Source organism: Squalius cephalus, assembly GCF_949319135.1.
Source record: "Squalius cephalus genome assembly, chromosome: 1".
Classification (NCBI taxonomy): domain Eukaryota; kingdom Metazoa; phylum Chordata; class Actinopteri; order Cypriniformes; family Leuciscidae; genus Squalius; species Squalius cephalus.
Genome location: NC_137122.1, coordinates 22,329,632 through 22,349,575, shown reverse-complemented (window position 1 = coordinate 22,349,575; position 19,944 = coordinate 22,329,632).

The following is a 19,944-nucleotide window of genomic DNA, read 5'->3' as shown; positions in this document are numbered from 1 at the left end:
GAATCATTGACGGAAAGAGAAAAAACAATAACAGAAAAAAGAGAAACACAAGAACTACTGACTTCGAGTCATTACACATTATTGCACTTATTATTACCAGTTTGACTTTATTTCTGTCATACATCGACAAAAGTTCTTGAGATTCAACAGAAGTTTAGACGGTAATGTTTTATGGAATTTTTCTTTTCAAGTTACCATTATGGTGGTCAGTGTTTGCTTTAGTTGGGCTCTTGACCATTTCATTTTTTAATATTAGTTTTTCTCTGGTTGCTACAACTCTGTGTTTATAAAGCACATTTGTTACTGCAAGAGAAAGCATGACCTGCTCACAATATGTTTTGATGATAAAAACATCATCATGTAGTGACCTGATTCACTGATTTGAGAGTCTAAATTTTTGACTATATGCTTGATGTCTTGTTTTAGTATTGGTGATTGTAGCTCTGAGATTCTACAGTTTGAGATCCAACAGCAATATCAAAAATTTTGAAAATACTTTGAGCAAAGAAGTTGTTGTGTTTAAACACACAGACATCAAGAATCAGCATGTGAATCTCAACAATGGTGACAATAAACAAACTAGTGACGAACAGATCAACTCTGAACATCACAAAACAAGCTACTAAAGTCAGAACAAAACAATAGCAAAATAAAAGCCAACAGAAAAAACAATGAAAATTACAGGACAATTCAGCTGCATAATTTATTCATGCTGCAATGCATGATGTCAGCCAGGGATGCGTTCTGATTGGTGGCTTTCATCATGCATTGCAACATTAAGCATTTGTTTGATTGTCACCATTGTTGAGATTCATATGTAGATTCTTGATGTCTGTGTGTGATTTTAAATCGTTCAGATCTTTAAAACATTGCTGGAAGTAACTACTGTAGTGAAAAATTAATAAAACATGTGGATAATCAGTTTATAATGCTGGGTGACATCATTGAAACAGGTCACTAGTAATTTCATCATTGAAACATAACCAGGGCTGAATTTCCAAAAGCATCTTAAGCCTAACTTGATCGCAGACCAATTGCAACAAATGGTCTATACAATTCAAATTAGGCTTGCGATGTTTTCAGGAAACAGCCCAAATCATAGTTTCTCTTGCCACAACACATATGCTCTATAAACACAGAGTTGGAGCAGCCAGAGAAATACTAATGTTAAAAAGCAAAGGGTCAAGAGCCCAACTAAAGCAACCACTGACCACCATAATGGTGACATGAAACGAAGCATTCCATAAAACATTACCATCTAAACTTCTGTTAAATCTAAATAAGAACGTGTGTAGATGTGTGACAGAAATAAAGTCAAACTGGTAAAATAATAAGTGCAATAATGGCTCGAAGTCAGTAGTTCTTGTGTTTCTCTTTTTTCTGTTCTTGTTTCTCTTTCCTTCAGTGAGCCTGCTTGTTATCATCAGGTGTCACCACTAATGGCCAATCATCACTTAATTAATCACTTAATTATCGCATTAACTTCACCACTGCTTCAGTGTTAACTTAATTAACTCATTAACTTCAACACTGCTTCAGTGTTAATTTTTAACACCCTGTAGTGTGGACACATATAAACACTGAGGAGTGTTAATTTAACACTGGGGATTTTGCTGTGTACATTTGGACATTGTCCTGCCAAGAAACGGCGGATAAAAGACAATATATATATATATATATAATTTTTAATATGATTTTGCATATCTTTCTTATTTGTCATGGAATAACTCAGGAAGGAAATAAGGTAGGAGGAAAATTCTTTTTTAGTGAAGTCCCCCTACATGTTAGCTGCATCTGGATAAAAAAATAATAATTTTTGGATAAAGGAATCAAAAATTACAGCATTTTGAAAAGAGATAGCCTTTTTGTACAGTCTTTGACACCCCCTCATGGGCAATTTTTTCTCCATGAAGAATATCTTGTCATAAAAGCAATAGATTATGTTAATTTTGGGCTCATTTTAATTGTAATAATATGCTGTAAAAAATGAAGTGCCATTTTCAATTATCTGAGAATGTTTCATGAGCTGTATGATGTTTTTGACACATTGCAGTACATTATTTTATAGATTATGAAAAAAAAGAAATTCTATTTATCAGCAAATTACTCAACAATACTTAAGAGTTTTTCAAAGTGGATACATTCACTGTAAAGTTCAGACTCTAAGCTTTCAAATGACATCAACTTTGTGTTAATCAAGGCAAGATTTTTGAAAAATATGGTAATGAATATTTTCACAGCTAGGTGGCGCCTGCTGGCGGTACACTTGGTTTTAGAGGGATTACTCAGCATTCGTTAGGAATTAATAAATGTAATTAGATGCATTAAAAAGCTGAGATCCTAAGCTTTAAAATTATTTTGAAGCCACTAGATGGCGCTCTTCTCACTTGAAATTTTTTTTTTTTTAGGCCTGTACTCTAATTTGATGTGAAATGTTGCATTTATTGAAAAATAAAATAAAATAAATAAAATAAAAATATACATATTAATTCTAATGGAAAAAATAGCTCATAAAAATTATATAATTAAAAAATTCAAAAAATTCTAAATAATAATCAGAAAACATTATAGAACAAAAATATATTTGATTGGTTATCCTGGGAAAAAGTAAAGTAAAATTTTAAGGCTTCGCCCGTTTTCGGGCGGGAGGAAGCTAAGTGTGACTATTTTACGAAGAAGCCCAGAGGGTTAAAGGGATACTTCACCTCTGGAAAGATGAATGTGTATTTAAAATAGGTAATTTATGCACTTGCTTAGCTGCCCTAGGAGGCCACTCCCAAGCCACGCCTACCGGTTAGAGAACGCAGTTGAAAACAACAAGGTTAGGCTAGTGAGTCTCCGTGACGAGTTTGCCCGGGATTTCGAGATCGCCCAAAATGTTCGGGATTCGGCTTTTGCGTTCTACACTCGCCATTCACATGGCCATTCATCATGTTTACTGTGGCGAGCAGGACGAGGCGGAGGGCCGCGGGAGAACGGCGCGAGGCCGGTGGCGTCATTACTGAGACGCATCGGTCTCGTATCTCTCACGGAGGAGCGGGAATTTTCTTAGCAATGTTAAAACCATAGACTGTAAAAAATATGGACAAAGCGTTTGTGACGTCACCCATAGACTTTCTGAAGAACGGTTTTGAGGCCGTTTATGGGGGGTATGGGCGGCGCCATCTTGGGAAATCCTAACCCCGCCCACCTTCTGGCCAATCCATATATGGGTAAAGGACGCAAGTCCGGTTATCTCTGTAAATGGAACAGCGCGCGTCACTCAGCTCGCTCTGCTACTCCGGTTATCTCTGACTCTGTATGTATATTTTAGGCAACAATAAAACGAAATATGTTATAAAACACACTAACTCTTTTCGTTTTCATTTAAAGAAATCTTAAACATTATAGCCACACAAATGTGGTTCAGGCAACGCGTATTGATTATATTCACTGCATATAATGTTAGCCTATTTATAACAAAACGAAATATAAAACACAACCCTGCCTCTTTTCGTTTAAATATAATATAAAAATATTAAACATTTTAATATGGTCCAGGCAATATGTGCATTTGTACTAAACAACAGATGTTGCAGTAAACAACATTACAGATCATCTTCATTCTATTAAAATTTTAAATGACAAAACTCAACCCAGTCTCTTTTTGTTAAATTTCAGTTTTATCAATATTAGCCATTATAAAAGTATAAATAAAAGGTACAAGAAGCTATACAAATAAAGCAAACAATGAAACTTCACTTAAGTTAGCCCTCAGCCAAAACGATTGGCCAGGGAACAAATTATAGATTCACGAGACCAAAAATCGCCCGTTAGATATACACAAGCCGAATTGTATCTCATGTTTAACCACTACAGAGACGCCAGAGTCAGCGGCAAACGCCAGAACGACTAGCCGAGGAAAGGCTGTTCCAGGCGGGGTACATGAGCGGCGAGCGCCCGGTGATCATCTGGATCTCACAACCTGGATAAAATTTTTCATAAATCTTTATAAATAAAAAATATTTCAACTGTATATTAAAAAATGGCGCTTTTTTTAGGTTGTCATTCTCCTTGGTGCAGCCTATGCTTGTTATCAGCTGTCAATCAAGCTGTCAATCAAAGTTAACCACGCCCTTATTTGTCATACATTTTATATCTAAATACGATCTAAACTAATGAGTAAGAAAAAAAATCACCCCCCTCACAGCTGTCAGGCACTCGGAACCTATCGAAAAATACAATAAAAGTCCATGGGACCAACTTGTAAAAACATGAATTTATGCTGTGAAAACGGACATTTTAACATGGTGGTCTATGACATTTCCTCCTTTTTGGGACCTCCCTCTAGCGGATTTTCGATGTATTGCAGTTTTTCGCACTTCCGGGTAGGCTTCATTTTTCAGATTAGAATGTTGCCCCTTGGTTAAAACGCACATCAACCGATCACTTGTTTAGCGTTCATGTAAACTCTACATTCAGATTCACCAATCGGAATGAATTCAGTTAGATTGAAACAAAAGGTGTGCATGTAAACAATGAATGGTGACTGCAGAAAGCAAAAGCCGATTCCCGGACATTTTGGACGATCTCGACGGCCAGACATGTCCGGGAAAAAGTGTATGGTAACCCCTACTACTCAGCTTTCTCCACAGAACAAGAGCCTGATAGCTTAGCTTCCAAAGAAAGATGGCTGATACTGTGTGTACATTCTGTGAGTGAGATCCCACCCTCTATGGGAGGGTTGAAAACATGCGGGACAGCTCCTACTACTGGCTGTAGACCTAGTCTTTAGCCTCTGGCCAAAAAATCCTCCGATGACGCAAAATGACGATTTTTGCGTCATCGGAGGATTTTTTCCAGACAAAAAATACATAAATCTCTCATCTCAGGGGGATATGAGGGTGGAAAGCACAGTAATTCGAAAATACTACAGGGTTTCTACTAATACAAAGCTTAATGCTAAATCCTGAAGTATCCCTTTAAACAGAAACAGAAAGATTTACTCACATCAATAGAGAGCCTAAGTCCCTCCCCTTCCGGTTGACCACCATGGGACCTTATTTCGGAAAAATATTGTATGGTAGTCAATGGCGAGAGACAATAAATATTTTGATCTCGTTTGGATTGTGCCCTGAATTACACATGATGTTTGTCAATTTAAAAGATACATTTTAAAGTCAAGAAAGTCGCAGTTTGATGTAAAACTGTTGGTGTAAGACTGCGAAAATACGTAATTACAAAGACTACAAACCCAAAAGGCGCACATGTGACGTCATACCTTTTCTCTCAATGAATGAAGCTAACTTTACTGAAGCTAACGTCTGTCATTTTTTCTATAGTCGTTATAATTGTAACGTTACGCCGTCATGCCTGAGTGTTTTGTACCAGACTGCACACATACGAGCAAAGGACGGTGACGTACATAGTGCGAGACGAGAGATGTAGTTCACTGAGCGATTTTCACATAAAACTAAATGTTAATCTTCTGTTTTATGAGAAATTGCGACTTTCTTGACTTTCATAATTATCTTTTAAATTTACAAACATCATATGTGTAATTCAGGGCACAGTTCAGACGGAATAAAAAGATAAGTTGTCTCTCGCCATTGACTACCATACATATTTTTTCCGAAATAAGGTCCCATGAGCCGGAAGCGGAGGGGAGGGACTTAGGCTCTCTATGGGTTTGTTGTGATCTTTCAGATAAACAGCAACTTCTGTGGCTCTGATTTTACCTCACTTCTGTTCTACAACAAACAAACACACACACACACACACACACACACACACACACACACACACACACACACACACACACACACACACACACACACACACACACACAAAACATATTTCATAACGTACACTTCAAACAGAACCACTTCAATACTTTTTATTAAGACAAAAAAAAAAAAAAAAAATTAATGACAATGCACAGTAAATTCCCCGGTATTAAATTAACACCACTCGTGTTCATATGGTAACCACCGGCAGGGTGTTAGTAACACTGAAGCGGTGTTAGAGTTAATGAGATAATTAAGTGATTAATTGAGTGATGATTGAGCATTATTGAAGACACCTGATGTTAACAAGCAGAATCGCTGAAGAAAAGAGAAACAAGAACTACAACTGACTTGCAGACATAGGCTTAGATGAAATCAACTGAAAATACATTACATTTCTCTTATTACAAACCAGAGCCTTTATTTCTGTGTTTCCTTTAGTTGGGCAGTTTGACTTGCCATTTTATGTCAGTTTTTCTTCTTCATAACAGTGTTTAAAAAATAAAACACTCTTTTTTTTTTTTGTAACAAAAGAAGCAAGGATGATGAAGTGATAGGTTTTGACAGGAAATTACATTATTCACACAGATCATTAGTGAGTAGTGACCAAAAGTGGTTGTCTGTTATTAATTGTTTTTTTACACCAACAAAATGTTCATGCGAAAGATCAGACATTCTGACTTTTTATTTTTAAATACAAAGTATTTTGTGAAGTCAATAACTTTGTTCGTAGCGCATTTTGATCTTTAAAACTTTTTACAGTGACAAACAGCTATACTACACACTGCATCAAAGCATAATAGGGGCACATTAAACAAATTAGTGTTGTATTACAGTATATTATATCATATTGTATATCATATCATCATAAACATCACACTAGGAAAACAAAAATTTTAAGCCTGAAATATATTGCAATTAATTTAGATCCATAGATTGAACCGGTTTGATTGATTTAAAAATAATCAATTGATCAAAATATTTTCTTTGTGAATCAGATATTTCTGCTATGTGTCCACATGCCAATCCACATGCAGCATCCATTCCCTGATGTCTTATTATTATTATTATTATTATTATTATTATTATTTTTATTATTATTATTTTGCGGTTTGCTGTTGCAGATCTAAACAGTCTGAAGAAATAGCCTACATCACAGTAAAAGTTTTTTCTTAGTGCATTAAACCAACTTAAGTGCTTTCAGATTTTAGCACATCCCTAATTCAGCTATAACCTGCGTGAGACATAACATAAACCATACATGCTCAATAACCAAGACACTCTAATGTTCCAATAGAACTAACATTCCTACAATCTCCCATGAATTAGAAATAATTAGTTGGGTTTTAATAAAAGTGAAATAACAAAACATGCAAATGTAAAAAAGTCAAACCTGAGGAAATCTGTGTTCCAAACAGCAAACTGAGTTTTCTGAATGATATTATACAAGATAAGTGTCTTGCTCTCTTGAATTCTTTTGCCACTATATTGCAGGCTTAAATAGCAGCCTATTTGTGTCACGCAAGATGCATGCCAGCCAATCAGAAAGGATCTGTGTGTCTCAGAGGTCTGCTCTCTTATTCCAGCAAATCACATGACTTTCAGGAAAAAGACCACAGTGGAGGGGTGGGAAATGAATTCCAACACTTAATCTGTGTCAAGAAATTCACTGCATGCATAACTATTTGTTCCTCTTTAGTGTTTTTACTCATCAACAGAAGTTGTCTTTTCTAATGGTCAATCATCACTTAATAATCTCATGAATTGCTTTAGTGTTGTTTTACTGGGATGGGGAATCTGTGTCCTGGAGCGGCACAGCTCTGCAGAGTTTAGCTCCAACCCTGATAAACTCTCCTGCCTGTAGCTTCTATAATCCTGAAGACATTGATTTGACGGTTCAAGTGTGTTTGATTAGGGTCCTAGATAGCAAGCAACCATCGAATCAATGTTATGTCATTGTTAATGTGTCATTTGCATTAATTCAACATCACTTTTGCTCCCACAATTAATGTTGAATTTAAAAAAAAAAAATTTTTTTTTTACAAAAATTACATCTCATGTTTAACACATCAGAGCCAGAGGTACATTCCTGAAGGATTGGCCGAGATTAAGCTTTTCTCTGCGGGAAAATGAGCGCTGAACAACTGAACAACTGCTGAGGATCCCATCACATAGAGCCTCTTTCACCTAGCTATCATCATATAGAGACTGTGTCTGTTCCCCGAATTTGGAAATCCAAAAAACGTTTAAACCCATCTAAGGTTAAAAATGTAATTGATGTTCAACAAATAAAAAACAGCTATATTACAGATGAGCAAATGCTAAAGCTTGGGTTGTTGAATATTCGATCGCTTACTTCAAAAGCACTCGTTGTTAACGATATGATTTCAGATAATAACCTAGATGTGCTGTGTTTGACAGAAACCTGGCTAAAACCAAACGATTACATTACTTTAAATGAATCAACTTCGCAAGATTACTGTTATAAACATGAGCCTCGTCTGAAACGCAAAGGGGGTGGTGTTGCTGTAATTTATAGTAATAGTTTCAAAACCACTAAGAAATCAAGTTTTAAATATAATTCTTTTGAAGCATTGGTGCTTAATGTAAAAATATATAGTGTAAACGATAAATCACGTTTGAGATTTGTGCTGGCTACTGTATACAGGCCACCAGGGCACCATACAGACTTTATCAATGAATTTGCGGACTTTCTATCAGAATTAATATTGACTGCAGATAAAGTACTAATTGTTGGTGATTTTAATATACACATCGATAATGAAAAAGATGCATTGGGTTTGGCATTTAAAGACATAGTAAATTCAATTGGAGTTAGACAACACGTGTCAGGACCTACTCATCGTCGTAATCATACTCTAGATCTAATATTATCACACGGAATAGATGTGGATGCCGTTGAAATTCTGCAGCAGAGCGATGACATCTCAGATCATTACCTAGTCTTGTGTAATTTGCATTTAGCCAAGGCTGCAAAGCCGACTCCGTGTTACAAATATGTGAGACCTATTACTTCTGCTACTAAAGAATGCTTTATTAATAATCTTCCTAATCAGTTTCATCATCTCAGCATCTCAGATAGCTTAGAAGAACTAGATATTACAACAGAAACGTTTAACTCTCTCTTTTCCAGCACTTTAGACACAGTTGCTCCGTTGCGCTTAAAGAAGATTAAAGAAAATAGTCCAACACCGTGGTACAACGAGCACACTCAGGCCCTTAAGAGAGCAGCCAGAAAAATGGAGCGCAACTGGAAGAAAACAAAACTAGAGGTATTTCGCATTTCATGGAAAGAGAGCTCAATTACTTACAGAGAGGCTTTAAAAGCTGCTAGATCTGCTTATTTTTCAACCCTATTAGAAGAAAATACACATAATCCTAGGTATTTATTTGAAACGGTGGCTAAACTAACGAAAAATAAAGCTTCAAGCACCGAAGTTTCCAAGCAACACAGCAGTAATGACTTTATGAACTTCTTCACTTATAAGATTGATAATATCAGGGACAAAATTATAACTATGCAACCGTCTACTACAGTATCGCATCAGGCAGTGCATTGTAGTCTCCCTGAGGAAAAATTTGATTCATTCGTTGCTATAGGAGAGGAAGAATTTACTAAACTCATTAAATCATCTAAAACGACAACATGTATGTTAGACCCTATACCGACTAAGCTACTGAAAGAAATACTTCCAGAGGTCATAGATCCTCTTCTTAATATCATTAATTCGTCTTTGTCTCTAGGATACAAAAAACTTTAAGCTGGCTACACTGTTAGACCTTACCGGGTTTTTTTACAGTAAAATACTGGCAACACTGTTGCCAGTTCTTTACTGCAATCTACAGTATGTTACTGTAAAAATGCACTAAAACTCGAGTTAACTACTTTCACTTGCAGAAACCGACTGTCTTAAATGAACCAACTGTCATTTAAATGTATTAACTAAAATGTATAATGCATTAATAAAGTGAGCAAAGTATTACTGTGAACTTTTTTCATTTGAAACAACAAACATTTTTTGGTAAATAAAGAGATTTCCACTAGACCAACAACTACACAGTCATCGCCTTTTAAATAAAGCAACATGCAGCGTATCATCAATGTTTGTACATCTTCTCCTGGACTGAAGCTCAGGCTCTACTCTTCTGCACAACGGTGACCCAAAAAACAAGATTTTACAGTAAACTACTGGCAACAGTGTTGCCAGTATATACCTGTTTTATAACTTACAGTTTATTACTGTTAAAATACATTTTGTGGGTGTGACTTTTTATCTTACACTGTTAACCCTTTCAACCCCACAGGGAAATCCACACTACAAAGAGTAAAAAGTAACATTGACGCAGTGTTGCAGTGAGATAATTAAGGGAATATGTAAGTGATTGTTGAGCATTAGTGATGAACACCTGCTGTTAGAACATAAAATAGAGAAACACAAGAACTACAACTGACTTCCAGACATTACACATTATTACACTTCTTATGAACCAGTATGACTTTATTTCTGTCATACATCTACAGAAGTTGTTGTTGAGATGTTTAATTGAAAATGTTTGGTTATTGAAGTTACCATTACAGAGATCAGTGTTTGCTTTAGTTGGGATGCTGATGCTAAAGCGTTAGTTTTTTGTTTGCTGCTTGAGCTGTGTTTTTGCAAGACGCACTTGTGCACACACACAGTTTATGAATGATGGTGGTTATGTTGATTATGGTGATAAAATCTTCATATAGCCTGTTCATTCACTAAGGAAATTGTTATCACTCATTCAGAGTTTAATCCTCAATCAAAAGTGTTACATTATCACCACTGTGAAACCACAGCAATAAATTACAATGACTTATTTTTTTAACACATCATGCATAAACCAAAAAAAAAAAAGCCATGCTGACTTTTAGAAACAGAGATATCATAATTTAGCACATGAATCTCAATAATGGTGGCAATATTTTTTTATTATTCATGCAGCAGTGCATGCTGGGAGTTTTATATTATCCTGGAACCCAGCATGCATTGCGACATGAAACTTTTGATTGTCACCATTGTTGAGATTCATGTGCTGATTGTTGATGTCTGTGTGTGTCTAAGTCAAGCAGGAGTTGAACATGTATTAATGCACTATATGATTACAATATTGTTCAGAAGACATGATTACAGAGATATTGATTTCATGTTGTAGATTCACAGATAAATATGAAATACCCATAAATTCAAAGAATATATACAGGAAAGTTCTGAAAATCAGACATGTCCAGGATGAATGTTAAATCATCACAAAAGCCAAAAACAACTAATCATCTTCCTCTTGACTTTTTATTGCCATAACAAATGCGTTTTATAAACTCACTGTTACAGCAGTCAGAGAGAGATGAAAGGTAAGAAGTCAAGGGACAAGAGACCAACTAAAGCAAATACTGATCTCCATCATGGTGACAACAAACTTTATTATTAACTCAATCTCTGTTAATTCTCAACAAGAACTTTTGTACATGTATGAAAGAAATAATCGTAAACTGGTTTGTAAACTGGTTTCACACTCAGTGTTGCTGGAAGTCAGTTGTAGTTTCTGTGTTTCTCTTTTTTCTGTTCTTGATTCTCTGTCGTTCAGTGATTCTGCTAATCAGTGTTCATCAGCTTCTCAATTCACTCACTTCTTTTCATTCAAGTGGACTATATTAGTGAACTAATGTAGGGAATAGTGAATGAGGGTATAGGGTGTGATTGGGAAAACAGCCTCTGAGTGTCGACTTTGAGCACTGTTAATTCACAGTATATTCCTGTAGGCTAGTTTTATTTTCTACGGTATATCACTGTTTTAATGGAAAATGGTATGATATTGTCAGAATTTGGCCTTTTTTTACAGCAAGGGTTAACAGTGTATGATTAAACCGCTTGTTAAAAAAACGCAACTTGATCCTTCAGAATTAGTTAATTACAGGCCGATCTCGAATCTACCTTTTCTGTCAAAGATATTAGAAAAGGCGGTATCCTCACAACTATGTTCCTTTCTTGAAAGAAATGATATCTGCGAGGATTTCCAGTCAGGATTTAGACCGTACCATAGTACCGAAACAGCTCTCGTTAGAGTCACAAATGATTTGCTCTTATCATCCGATCGTGGTTGTGTCTCTCTATTAGTGTTACTCGATCTTAGTGCTGCATTTGACACCATTGACCACAACGTTCTTTTAAATAGATTAGAACATTATGTTGGCATTACAGGAAATGCACTAGCATGGTTTAAATCATAATTATCTGACCGTTATCAGTTTGTAGCAGTAAATGATGAGATGTCTCATCGATCACAAGTTCAGTATGGCGTACCACAAGGCTCAGTACTAGGACCGCTGCTGTTCACTCTGTACATGCTACCCTTAGGAGATATCATTAGGAAACATGGCATTAGCTTTCACTGTTATGCCGATGATACTCAGCTCTATATTTCTTCAAAACCTAACGAAACTTATCAATTCACAAAATTAACGGAATGCATAGCGGATATAAATAATTGGATGACTTGTAATTTCCTACTTCTGAATTCTGAAAAAACAGAGTTTCTAATTATTGGACAAAAAACTTCCTCACGTAATAATCTAGAATACTGTCTAACACTTGATGGCTGCTCTGTTAAGTCTTCGTCGTCGGTTAGGAACCTGGGTGTGCTCTTTGATACCAATCTTTCATTTGAAAGTCACGTGTCTAGTATCTGTAAAACTGCATTTTTCCATCTTAAAAATATATCTAAATTGCGCCATATGCTCTCATTGACAAATGCGGAACAATTAGTTCATGCGTTCATGACCTCAAGGCTAGATTATTGTAATGCTCTACTGGGTGGTTGTCCTGCACGCTTAATAAACAAACTACAGCTGGTTCAAAACGCAGCAGCTCGAGTTCTTACTAGAACCAGGAAGTATGACCATATTAGCCCGGTTCTGTCAAAACTGCACTGGCTCCCTATTAAACATCGCATCAATTTTAAAATATTGCTGATCACTTACAAAGCACTGAATGGTTTAGCTCCGCAGTACTTGAGCGAGCTCTTAACGCATTATAGTCCGTCACGTCTATTGCGATCTCAAAATTCCGGCCAGTTGATAATACCTAGAATATCAAAGTCGACTGCTGGCGGTAGATCCTTTTCCTACTTAGCACCAAAACTCTGGAACAGTCTTCCTACCATTGTCCGGGAAGCAGACACACTCTGTCAGTTCAAAGCCAGATTAAAGACACATCTCTTTGACCTAGCTTTCACATAATACATTATAGACTTCTATAATTTAATGTTAGGCTGCATATAGTAGGTCAGCCGGAACCGGGAACACTTCCCAAAAATCCTGATGTACTCGTTACATCATGAGAAGAATGGCATCTACGCTAATTTTAGTGTCTGTGTTTATCCCGAGGTTTTCCTGCAGCCTGCCGGATCCAGGCCGTATCCAGATCTGACGAAGAACCTTCGCCTGGACCGATGACAACGCAGTGCTGAAGTGCCAACTAGCCTCTCCCTATGGAGGATCCCACTACCACTCTACACACTCACAAAAAAAATTGTGTCTAAAAATAAGATTTATGTATTTAAATTGCATAACAAATTCCCATGCATTTGGATTACATAGTTTTAACATAAACCAATCAATACTCCTGAATGTGATTAATATGTTTAAGTCATACATAAATGAAACAGATAAGATTTATGTAATTGTATTAATAAACTGAATGTGATTTATATTTGTCAGTCATATGTAAATGAAACAGGTAAGATTTATGTAATAGTACACAGAAAACACCCATGTTAAATTAACACTGCTCAGTGTTCATATGTGTGCACACTACAGAGGTAAAGCGGTGTTGAAGTTAATGAGATAATTAACTGATGATTTAGCATTAATGATGAACACCTGCTGTTAACAAGCAGAATCACTGAAGGAAAGAGAAACACAAGAACTACAACTGACTTCAGACACAGCCTTATTGACTTCAACTGAAGAGAAACGAAGACATTAAATCTGTGAAGATCTCAGCAGAGGAGGATTAAACAACTCCACAAACAGCATTACCAGCTTCACTTATTACTAACCAGACTGACTTTATTTCATTTCCGTTTGAATGAAATCAATAGTTGTATTTTAAAGTCACCATGATGGTGGTTAGCGTTTGCTTTAGTTGGGCTCTTGACCCTTGACTCTTTAATATAACATTTTCTCTGGCTGCTATAATTGTGTGTTTATAAAACACGTTTGTTGCAGCGAAAAAGCCATGAGAAAAAGAGATCAGGTGATGTTGGCTGTTTATTGATGATGATGATGATGACGACAAAGTCATCATCATGTAATTGCCTGATTCACTGATCTTGTTCAGTGTCTAATGCTTTTTAATATTGTTTTATTCATAACAGAAGCAATTTGATTTTACAGCATGAAATCTAACAGTGTTGTTTATCAAACAATATATATATTTTTTTAATAGTTAGTGCACAAAAACCTTTCATCTATGGCATTACTTCGACTCACACAGACATCAAGAAACAGCATATGAATCTCAACAATGGTGACAAAAGATACAAAATATCCTGATGTATAATTTATTAATGCCGCAATGCATGCTGGGAGATATGGGTGAGTTTTGATTGGTGGTACCCAGCATGCACTGCAGTATGAAGCATTTCATTGATTGTCACCATTGTTGAGAGTCATACACTGATTCTTGATGTCTAATAATGTAGAAAAAGTTTAATGCACTAAATGTTTTTAAAATTCTTTATATTATTTGATTAACTGTTGGATCTAATGCTGTCAGGTCACACAGCTACTATAATAAATAAAACAAAATCACATAAGCCCAATAATCAAAGCATTAGACACTGAAATAGACAAGTGATTCAGGCCACAATATGATGATTACACTTTCATCAATAAACAGCCAATATCACCTGATCTCTTTTTCTCTTGGCTTTTTTGCTGCAACAAATGTGTTTTATAAACACATAATTATAGCAGCCAGAGAAAGTTTTATATTAAAGAGTCAATGGTCAAGAGCCCAACTAAAGCAAACGCTAACCACCATCATGGTGACTTTAAAATACAACTATTGATTTCATTCAAACGGAAATGAAATAAAGTCAGTCTGGTTAGTAATAAGTGAAGCTGGTAATGCTGTTTGTGGAGTTGTTTAATCCTCCTCTGCTGAGATCTTCACAGATTTAATGTCTTCGTTTCTCTTCAGTTGATGTCAATCTAAGGCTGTGGCTGAAGTCAGTTGTAATTCTTGTGTTTCTCTTTCCTTCAGTGATTCTGCTTGTTAACAGCAGGTGTTCATAATTAATGCTCAATCATCAGTTAATTATCTCATTAACTTCAACACCGCTTTAACTCTGTAGTGTGCACACATATGAACACTGAGCAGTGTTAATTTAACATGGGTGTTTTTCTGTGTACTATTACATAAATCTTACCTGTTTCATTTACATACGACTGACAAATATAAATCACATTCAGTTTATTAATACAAGTACATACATCTTATCTGTTTCATTTAGATATGACTTAAAAATATGAATCACATTCAGATTATTGATTGGTTTATGTTAAAACTATGTAATCCAAATGCATGGGAATTTGTTATGCAATTTAAATACATAAATCTTATTTTTAGACACAATTTTTTTTGTGAGTGCAGATAAGGCGTTGTCGGGAAAATTCGTCTCGCGTTCCTACCCCAAAGCAACAAAATAAAATACAATTCTTTATCAAAATTTATAAGGAAAGACAAGTACTTTGTTTAGGCTTGGCTTGTAGGGAATTCCAAACCTGCGTATATTCAAACGCACATAACTATAGAACCCATTCTAAAATGCTCAGGTGAACGCATGTCATCAGCGTTTCTCACAGGTTCGCGTTTAAAGTCTGTGTAGAGAGAATGGTGTCGTCTTAGCGGCCCCTAATTTAATAACAAATGATCATTGCGACGGAAGCAAATCAATCAAAACTAACTTTAGATGGAAATAACTTAACTCTGCTGTAAAGCCGAAACAATCTCTGTTACCTTAAATTATACGCTTATCTCTGTAAAGCTGCTTTGAGACAATCTACATTGTTAAAAGCGCTAAATAAATGAAGATGACTTGACTTGACTTGACTGACGGCCTGGAGCTCACATCTCAGAAAACTTCAATACAATAGACATTATCTACACTGTAAAAAACGTCTGGGTTGTTAACGTCTGTTGTAACAGGGTTGTTTGCCAGGGATGCATCAGGACCGATCCCACCAAGTAAAATATCAATTGTGACCCAAATTGGCATGGACCAGTATATGTGACTCGGAAGTTTGTAAAGAATACTTTGTGGTTTCATTGTGTAGAAGTCCAGGTTTGCGGCTAAAACATATTTTTCCACTGAATACATTTATATTTGCTGCTAAAATATTCTCTGTAGTGGTTTTCAACTGTGACCAACAAAAATGATGATCGATAAAATAAATATCCTAATTAGTCCTGACCAAAGTAATGAGGCAGAAGCTGTAAACAGCTCTGCTCTGACGCGCTTTCTTCTTCAAAGAAATACGCAGAGATAATTAAGAAAATGGTCAACCAGGGTTTTGATTCCGATTAGAAAAAATCCCACAGCAGCTTGACTGGCTACAAACAAAAAAAGAGGCTGACAAAGTCAAATTTTTAGCCGTTTTTGCCTGTTCATGGATTTGTAAGATGGGTGGTATACCTTTAACCCCTGAAAAGGCAATCCCTAACGTGATTGATGGGTGGTACAGCCTAATTGCCCAACGTGATAGGATGGCAAAAATTATTGGAAGAAAAGTAGGGCATGATCTGTGCAGTTTGAGCAAAGGGTTAGAGGCAGTTTGTGAAAAGGCAGAGAATGCTAAGAAATGTGAGAAGGTTCTTCCTGCTCCCTCCGCCCCTGCCGTCTCTTCTGCTCCTTCAGGCCCTGCCTGCCGGACTGATAGTCAGAACGATGGGCCATATGGGGAGGAGCGCGGACTGTTGAGTGTGGCGGTTGAACCCCCTCCTCCTTACAACACCTCAGAGATTCCTGCTATGCAAGCAAAACAACATGAGCAGAGATCCGGGGTCAGAAATCTTGACCTGACCCCCATGGAAGCATTCAAGCCCACCGGAACAGCCTCCACCTTCCCAATTAGAGGTTTGAATACTGAAATGGGTGCTGGATGTGAGGATGGTAAATGGACCAGACTCACAGCTGCTGAAAAAAATTGTTTGCTTGCAGGGTTGGAACTTTTTAAGTTGTATAACCCAAACAAAAAAATATGGGACAAATTAGAGGCCGTTGCTAGACAACAAAATCTGGGTATGGCTGATATACAATCTTTGGTAGAAGGGTTAGTTCCCACCAGTAAATTTAGAGCCGTTCAGGCTGTAAACTTTCATCCCAGATTCCCCACAGACTGGACCGAGTTCTGTGAAGCTTATTCAGACTATAAGAGAAGGGTGAAAGATCTTCTGGGTCGGGGTTCATGTTCCTGGACCAGTGTGACACAGGTCAGGCAAAGAACTGGTGAAAGCCCCTTAGAATATGTTGAACGTTTCCGCATGGCCTATGAGACTTACTGTGCTGTAAACAGCAGTTTTGAAGACCATGATTCTGCTATAGTGATAGAAACTGCCACAGGCGGGCTGAACACACAATACAAAGAGATGTTGTTGAACAGTGCTGTTGACATTAAAACTTGGCAAGATTTGCTTCGCTGGTGCTCCGTCAGCTGGAGCCGTCTGCAAACACGTGAAGATGCCACTGTGGGTGAAGCACCTGCTGTTTCAGTGGAAACTAATCCTCGCAATAATATAACATGCTATAATTGTGGCGAGATGGGTCATACTTCCAGAAATTGTACCCAGCCAATTTCAAGATGTAGAAATTGTAATATGGAGGGCCACTTGGTAAAATTTTGTCGTAGGCCGAAAAATCAAGGAAACTGGAAAAAGGAAGGTCCCAAAAACGAAGCTTCCAAACCTAACACCTTGTCTCAGGCTGAGCTTGAAAAGCTGAGACAGCTGATAGGTGAAGAATAGGCGTCAGCGGCCTCCGGTTCCTGTAATTGTGCTGACACCCGCCCATTCATAAACGCGTTGTTAGGAGGCCGGCAATGCATTGCTTTGATTGATACGGGTGTGACAGTATCGATTACCGATCTTGATCTTGAGATCACTTCTGAAACTTTGAATATAGAAGGTCTAAATGGCAAAAAGGTGTATCATAAATCTGTCTCTCTCCCTCTAACCATTTCTAATTCTGAAAAAGTGTATTGGACTGAATTCTGGGTGGGGGAAAATACTGTAGGGACAATAATTGGTGTTGACATTTTAAAAGAACTCGAAGCTGATGTTTTGCGTTCTAAAGATAAGCTAGTGCTTGGGTGCAATGAAACAATTGGCTTATCTCAGACTGGCCCCCACCATGAGCAGAGATGTGCAGTGGCTGATCCTGTTAGTATAAATGAAACTCGTCCTGAATGGAAGTTTGTAATTTCGAAATTCCCAGAAGTATGGGCAAAAGATAAATTCGATTGTGGGCTTGCACAGATTCAACCACTGAACATCCCAGGTCCAATGCATGAAGCCAAAGGTCCAATGCATGAAGCCAAAAGACAATACCGTTTGAAAAATGAGGCTCGAGAGGGAGCTGACAATGTTGTAGATGAGTTATGTAAACGAGGAATCATAATTACATGCTCTTCTCCCACCAGCTCTCCAAGAAAGTTGGCGCTTGACAATTAACTCTACAGTTTTGAATGCAGTTTCTGAGAAAATGCACCCTCTGGTGGCCAATCCCGCAACTATCCTACATGAGATAGGATCTGAACATTGTCATTTCTATGTTCATCTCTATCTCTAACCAAAGACAAGCTAAATGGGAGGCCACTCTTTTGAGTAAAAAGTGGGAGGAGTTTGTGACTGCATCGGAGGATATAGTCATGGGGAATGTTAAATGTGTGTTGAATGCTTTTGGAGCCTGTTTGGGAGTGTTTGTTCTTTGCTTGTGTGTTTGTTTTTGTTTCTCCTATATATGCAGGTGTTCTTGCAGAAAACTGAATCTTGTCGAGGAGGAAAGGAGACTAAGAAAGCTGACGAACCACCTGTTGGACAAACTGAGGAAAGAGAACATTAACGCCCTGTTGTGAGTGGAAGGTGGGAGAGCCTTGGAATGGGGACTGGAATTTTTAGTATCCAGCATGTCCGTGATGAGGCGAAGAGACAAGTGTGACCCGTCAGGGGAGCATGCGTTACCACTCCACCTTCCGTAGTGACCTCACTTGATAGACCAGACGTGGCGGTATTGGACCACACATCGGTCTAAAACGGGGGACTGAAGGGTTGGGGTCAGAATCCCTCGTCTCTTCAATATATATATATATATATATATCCTTCTGAGTGCTTACATTTTCCTATAAAAAATTATAATCAAGAAGCATTATTTCGTATATAATCATTTTTTTATATTCCATGAATGATTCATATATACTTTCAACTACATATTGCTGTGAGTGTTTAACCAGCTTCTTTCTAGGTGCACTCTGATGTCCGAGACTAATCTTTGTTGACCTGAAAGACGGCCTTGAGAGAACAGGCTCTTTGTAGTGGAAAACAGCCAACAGAAGATTTCAGGCCTGGAGAAGACCCTCACCATGTGTGGACTATATATCTGTTCTAGTTGACTAGTTAATGTTCCAGTGGTCAAACTATGTGACTTTCCTGATTTGATTTACAGAATTGTACTTCTTTTATGTGTATTTCTCTAATGAATAAAGTGAACATTATCTGTACATCTTCCTGAGGAGGGAATGTTTTATCAGCATGTTTTGGTATGAGAGTGAGCTCAGGCCCTCTCCAACCTTGAGGAAACTGTGATTCCCTAGTGCTTTGTGTGTGCGTTGGATGTTTTGTGCAGGTCCTGTATAGGATTTATGAAACACTTCGGTATGCAACAACAGACCCAGAGACATCTTTCCACGATCTCCGATGTCACCACAGGACTAAATCTAGGAATCGGACGACAACTATCTTGACTAATGGCGGCATACACTCATATCTATCCATGTGTGCAGATGTGTTTTTGATTTTGTGGACTCTTAGCCAATCAGAAGTAGCTAACCTGTAAGCAATGATGTAATTCATGCCCTTGG